Raw genomic sequence first — 6000 nt, forward strand, 5'->3', positions numbered from 1 at the left:
GCAATCTTCCTTATTGCAAGTGGGGTGCAGCTGTTGACAAAATTTCAGCATTCTGTGGACTTAATGTTGACAGAACATCCCCAGAAATTTGAATGCTCCACAGGTTTTGATGACAAAACAGCCATTTTGTCGAAAAAACCCTCTGGTCTAGACGTAGCCCAAATTTAGGTTATTTGCAGTTTTATTTTTGCTGTAGTCAGACACAGCATACACAGTATTTACAAAGTCTTACCACTGCAGTTTCACAAGGGCAAGGGTGATTGCTTGCAGAGAAACAAGTGACCTTGAAGTATTCTGATCCTCTTTCCTTGGGACTAGGACTCAAGATGCCTTGGCTAAAAATCATTAGCAATTTGTGTCAAAGGATTAACTCTGTAGAGCTCTTCAGTGCTCATTACATCTTTATCTGATCATAAACTGATCACCTCTTTGGGATTTGGGATGTGCTAACAATGCTGTTTTGGTATACAGGATGATGGCAATGCAATTGCAAATCATTATTCTCATTTATAACTGCTAGGATCTTATTTATACACTAGGTTGTGCAATTGCTTGCCTCAGAATAGGAGGCTAGCGTCTTCTGGCACTTGGCTTCTCAGGATTCTTTATGTGTGTTAATGGCACAAAGGATCCTTCTCATTTATTGTTTTTTCTATCAGCTTGAATATATACATCTGAGTCACAACCTCATGCTAGTCAAGTGTGGGAAGGACGTTACATGAACTTTTGTAATATAATAGTTTCCAGTCTAAAGTGGGTCATTCTAGAGGAGCTAAGTCCCTGCCCTAATTAATTTATAAACCAAAAGCCGATTAACCTTTGGAGGACTAAATTAAACTCTCCAGTAAAACACACATTCTTAATCAGGATTAACTCTGAGTCGAGAGTCATTCAACTAATAAATGCATCACGATGCTATAGATGTTAACCATTTCTGATTAAGAATTAAACTTCCATAGATATTATTTGGGATCTGCATTTAAGAAGTTATGAAAGTGTTTACACTGCACAACAGTATTTCAAGTTTCTTTGTGGTCTTGGCACCTTCCTGTTCAGGGATACAGATTTACATTGTTTATGCTGAAGTTCCAGGGAGACACTAAAATCCACTCTTATAGTCATGCGAAAGGGAACCATGTTCAGATGCTTCTGTACCTGTGTGAGGCTTTCTTTTTTCAAAGGCCTCTGTGCAAAAAAACATAGCTATGTCTACACTAGAAAGTTTTGTAGACAAAAACCAGTTTTGTCGACAAAACTTGCAGAGCATCCACACTAAAAACACGTTCTTTTGGAGGTAAATTGACAGAACGTGGCACTTTTGTCAACAGCCTTCTGCCTCTCCCCGCCACAAGGCGGAATGTGTTTCTCGACAGAATCTGTCAACAAAAAAGCTGGGTGGACTCTCCAGAGAGCCCTCTGTTGACAGCCAGGGCTTCCAGGTCACGGGCAGCTCTGTCTGCTGTTCTTCCAATTGGCCATTCTGTCAAGAATGTGGCCAGGCAGTCTGGTGACCTTCTGTCAACAGAACAGATCGCTTTTTCAGTCCACTTTGCTGTCTGGCTGCAATCTGTCAACAGAAGTTTTGTCAGAAGATATCTTCTGACAGTAACTTCTGTTGACAGATGGCTGTAGCGTAGACATAGCCCATGACTCTGCAATCTTATTTTGTTGGTATGCCCTCCTCTGCCACCACCTTTTAAGGACCATGTTGGTAAAAGTATTGCTAAATGGCTGCTTCTAACAGGACTCTTGTATGGCTTCAGGTGTTCTGCATAATAGAGTTTTTAACATTCCTACCACCAGCAGCACCTGTGGCATTGGTCAAGGAATCTAGATTTCCATATCTATAGGAAGAGACCCATTCTACTAAACTCTAAAGGGGACCTGTTCACCCACTTCAAGAATAGGGGCCAAATCCTGCAATTCTCATTCATACAATGGTTTCTGTATTCTCTGTGATGTCAAGCAGTTCTCACTCTGGCTGATGTCAAAAGATATCCTGCCATGGCAATGAGATAGGAGCAGAAGAAAGATGGGGGAATAGTCAAGTTCTCAGACTCTTGCTTTCTCCTGCAATATGCTGTGGAATATTTGCTTTGTTTGAGAACACTACTGCATAATGGTGATCAAAGTCGTCTGTGGTTTCCTGGTGTGTTAAATCTCCTGGAAACTTCTGATGAAAGGCACTGCCTCCTTCAACTGGTATCCAGTGTTCCCTGTAATTATTTCCCATCCATGAGTGGAATAAATTTTGTTAAATGCACCAAAGCATGTACAGATGTGCACCACCAATAGAAACACATGCTACCAGCTGTGGGAGGGCTATGGGCACTCTGCTAATCAGCTGGGTGGCACATGAATCTCTCCTTGGTGGTTGCCCAAGGGCTCAGTTCACAGTAAACATTGGTGGTAATGTTATCAACTCCTGAACCTCCAGGCCACATATATTTTTTTTCAGCTATGTCTACACTAGACATAGAAGTTGACTACTGATACGCTATTTTAGTTACACCCATTGCGAAAATCAATTTATTGGCAGTCAGTTTCAATATCTATCTACAAGGAGGAAGGTCAATGGGAACATATCTCCCTTCAACCTTCCTTATTCCTCATCTCTCACGAGGAGTTCCAGAGTTGACTTTGATCCCAGTAAGCATCATTATGTGCATGTGCAAAACGAAACCCCAGAAGATCAACCCTAAGCAGTCAGTCTTCTGCAGTATTGTGGCTGTAGGCCCAGGCTCTTATTGCCAGGGATTAATTTCAGTCAGAGCTGTACAGAGTGGAGCTCCTATAAATATTTTCAAACCTCCAGGGTGGGGGGCACATCCTGCCCCATATTTCAGTCCCTGGGATAGAAGCCCTGCACCCGAGGGCTCCTGGGAATACTAAAATAATTTAAGTCTGGCCTTTCCGTCTTCCTCCACATCAGTAATAAACATTATACGTGTAACAGGGCAATGATCCACAGCACTGAGACACAGAAAATAGACATGCTGAAAATTGCACCTAGTTAATTAAAAAGAATTGTTTTGCCTGTTAGTGTTCTCTACAGTGAAATATTGTCCTCGTATATAATTTTCCATTCTGCAGTTGCAAGAAGCAAAAATAAAAATATTCCCCTTTGTTAGTGGTTTCAATCTGTTGTAAAACTGTGAGGTAGGAATCCCTTTGTTATATACACAGTCTAAAACATACTGAGGCATCCTATATCCTATAACACAATAGGGTGAAGCCAAAAAGATCCCATGCCCTTATTCTTTTATCAGCACCATATTAAATAAGCAGCATTTCCCTTGAGACTGTAATAACTGTCTTTAAGTAGCTTTAAAGTTTGACTTCACTGTTGCACTAGATGGCATGTTTGTCCTTTATTGTGCTTTTCATCTTTATTAACGGGAACATTACAGGCTTCCAAAGACTTCAGTGTAGAAACAGAAGAAACAAGGTATCTCAAGAGATGAGCTACAGCAAGTTTCCATCAGCAAGGAAAGAGTGCTGTTCTTCCCATTTTAAATTTCTTTGCTGGGAGTCATAGCTATGTTGGCCTTAGGATATTAGAGAAACAAGGTGAGTGAAATAATATGTTTTAGTTGACCAACTTCTGTTAGTGAAAGACGTCATTTTGAATTTACACAGAGCACTTCTTCTAGTCTGGAAAAAGTACTGCGTGTCACAAAAATTGGGGAAAAAGACAAAGAACACCATATCAACACCCACGATCAAATCTTTTTCACAGAACTCTCTTTCCATACCTGATCTTTCAGTCCTCATCCTCAAAAGAAACCTGCATAGTACCTTCAAAGCATAAACGTGGTATAGCTTAAATTCATAACTTTGCTGGACACTGAACAACATAGACTCAGTAAAGATGCTGGATTTATGGCATACGACAATAACTAATAACCCTTTTTTTGTCCTACAACTGCAGAAATGTTAACAGCCCACTGGAGCTTGCATAATCTCTTACCACATGTCAGCACCATATACTGTTCCACCTTTTGTTTACGTTTCCCAGTCCTGAAGAATCACTCCACAGAAGCTCAAAAAGCTTGGCTTGTTCTCCAACAGAATTTGATCCAAGAAAAGTTATTACTTCCTCACTTGGCCTCCCTGGTTTTAAGATTGCCAATTAAAACATTGACGTGAAGAGCTGAATAAAGGGGGAGGGTAAAGAGAAGCAAAAGAAAAATAAGGGTTGAGTTTAATCTTTTTATAATCAAGTCTAATGTGGCTCTGAAATCTGCAGCAAATTTGTGAGCTAATATCATGTTAAGTGAGCTTCTCCACTAACTCCTCCTTCTGATATTAGGTCATCTACCTAAGCATTCAGGAGGCATCACCACTGTTGCAGCCTGATATTACAATTGTAGAATACCTCACATCCAGGCTATGTCTGCACATCAGCATTATTTTGAAAAAAGCTATTCCAGAATAGCTATTCCAAAATAGCTTATTTTAAAATAACACAGCTGCACACAAAAATGCATTTCAAAATAGCACCCAGCTACTTCAAAATAATATGTCTGGACACACAGTGCCTATTTTGAAATAGTGCCACTGGACGCCATTATGGCTTATTTCGAAATAGCACTATTCCATGTCTTAACAGCGTGTATTTTGAAATAGGTCTTTAGAAATAGGCATAATTTCTCCTGCAATGAGGTTTATGAAATTTGAAATAAAGTGCCCACTATTTCAAATTTATTTTGAAATAGCCTGTGCATACTGTAGATGCTCACAAAGTTATTTTGAAATAACAACGGTTATCACAAAATAACTTTGCTGTGTGGCCATAGCCGAACAGATCAAGCTCCTGCATGACACACTAACTTTCTCAGCACCTGGTCTGAGAAAAGCTAGGTTGCACTTTCCTACTTTGTGGCTTCTCTGGTTCAACTACTTCATTTCACTGTCATCAGGATCACCTAGTGTTAACTGTCATGGAAGCTGATGCCAAACAAAGCAAACTTAAATTAAAAATCTAATTAACATTTTTTGTCCTTCTAAATGCATGTAAACATGGTAAGCTGAGCTGAAATTCTATTCTGATCTCACAGAACAAAACACATTTCAGTCAGCTGAAACATATCACAACTTCATGTAAATTCCACAGAATATGTAGATGAAGGGCAGGGTGGAAACAGTCAAAAATCCCAATCATTTTTATTGAGCGTCTTTCAAAGTTTATTTTAGTTTTATTTAAAAAGTATTTTTAAACACAAAATCAAAACAGAGTATTTTGGTCCCTTTTATTTTTCCAAGAATTGTCTGTGAACAAAACAAAAAAAAAATCAGTTATTCACATACCAGTGTTGAGTTGGGTTTTTTTTTCTACCCACTGATGTTATTGGATTGTGAGATAAACATACAAATCATTGTTGCAACCACTGTCATGTTTGCACCAAGTCTTGTACAAAGTAGGTCAAGTAAGATATCTGTGAAAAGCTGGTGATTTGCTGATTCTGTTAATACTATTCATATGTATGTATCTTTTTTGTATTTGAAATTCTTTGTATTGGCTATGGACTTGTATTTCCAATGCTTGCTTCTTAGAGATATCAACAGGAGGCTTGGCCAGCCTGTTTTCAAGAGACAAGTGAATAGCAGTACTTAACTTATAGGGAATGCCAATCTGCGTATGGTTAACTTTTCTGAGTACATTCAGAACAGCACATGAGCAATGGCCTAAAAACAACTCAAATTTAAAGGGACTTCGAAGTAGCGTGGGCACTTCCAAGTGCCCATGGTTACAAGCCTGCTGGAACTTCGAAGTTTAATGCTTCAAAGTTGCTGTGGGGGGGAAAATTAGCCTAATGAAGTGCTGTGTATTCACCACAGCACTTCATTAGTAATCTCCTATTGCCCTGATTACCTTGCTCTCTTCGAAGTTGGGGGCAAGTGCAGACAAGCCCTTAGAGATCCAAAACTCCTTGGAGCTATATGGAAAAAATTGCCTTTTCAGCATGGAGGAACAAACCTTTCCTCCTAAACATTGAT

The 6000-nt window shown here is 39.4% G+C and overlaps 1 long non-coding RNA gene across 1 annotated transcript in view; it reads right to left on the bottom strand.

Annotated features, from left to right (window-relative positions):
* LOC142019964 (uncharacterized) overlaps positions 1 to 4180 on the bottom strand; it is a 62452-nt gene extending 58272 nt beyond the window's left edge. Inside the window, exon 1 of the long non-coding RNA XR_012647248.1 lies at positions 3971 to 4180. This is a non-coding gene — a long non-coding RNA (uncharacterized LOC142019964). The remainder of the gene's footprint in view (positions 1 to 3970) is intronic.
* Between the last annotated feature and the right edge of the window lie 1820 nt (positions 4181 to 6000).

Source organism: Carettochelys insculpta, chromosome 13 (genome assembly GCF_033958435.1).
Source record: "Carettochelys insculpta isolate YL-2023 chromosome 13, ASM3395843v1, whole genome shotgun sequence".
In the NCBI taxonomy this organism is placed as follows: Eukaryota; Metazoa; Chordata; order Testudines; family Carettochelyidae; genus Carettochelys; species Carettochelys insculpta.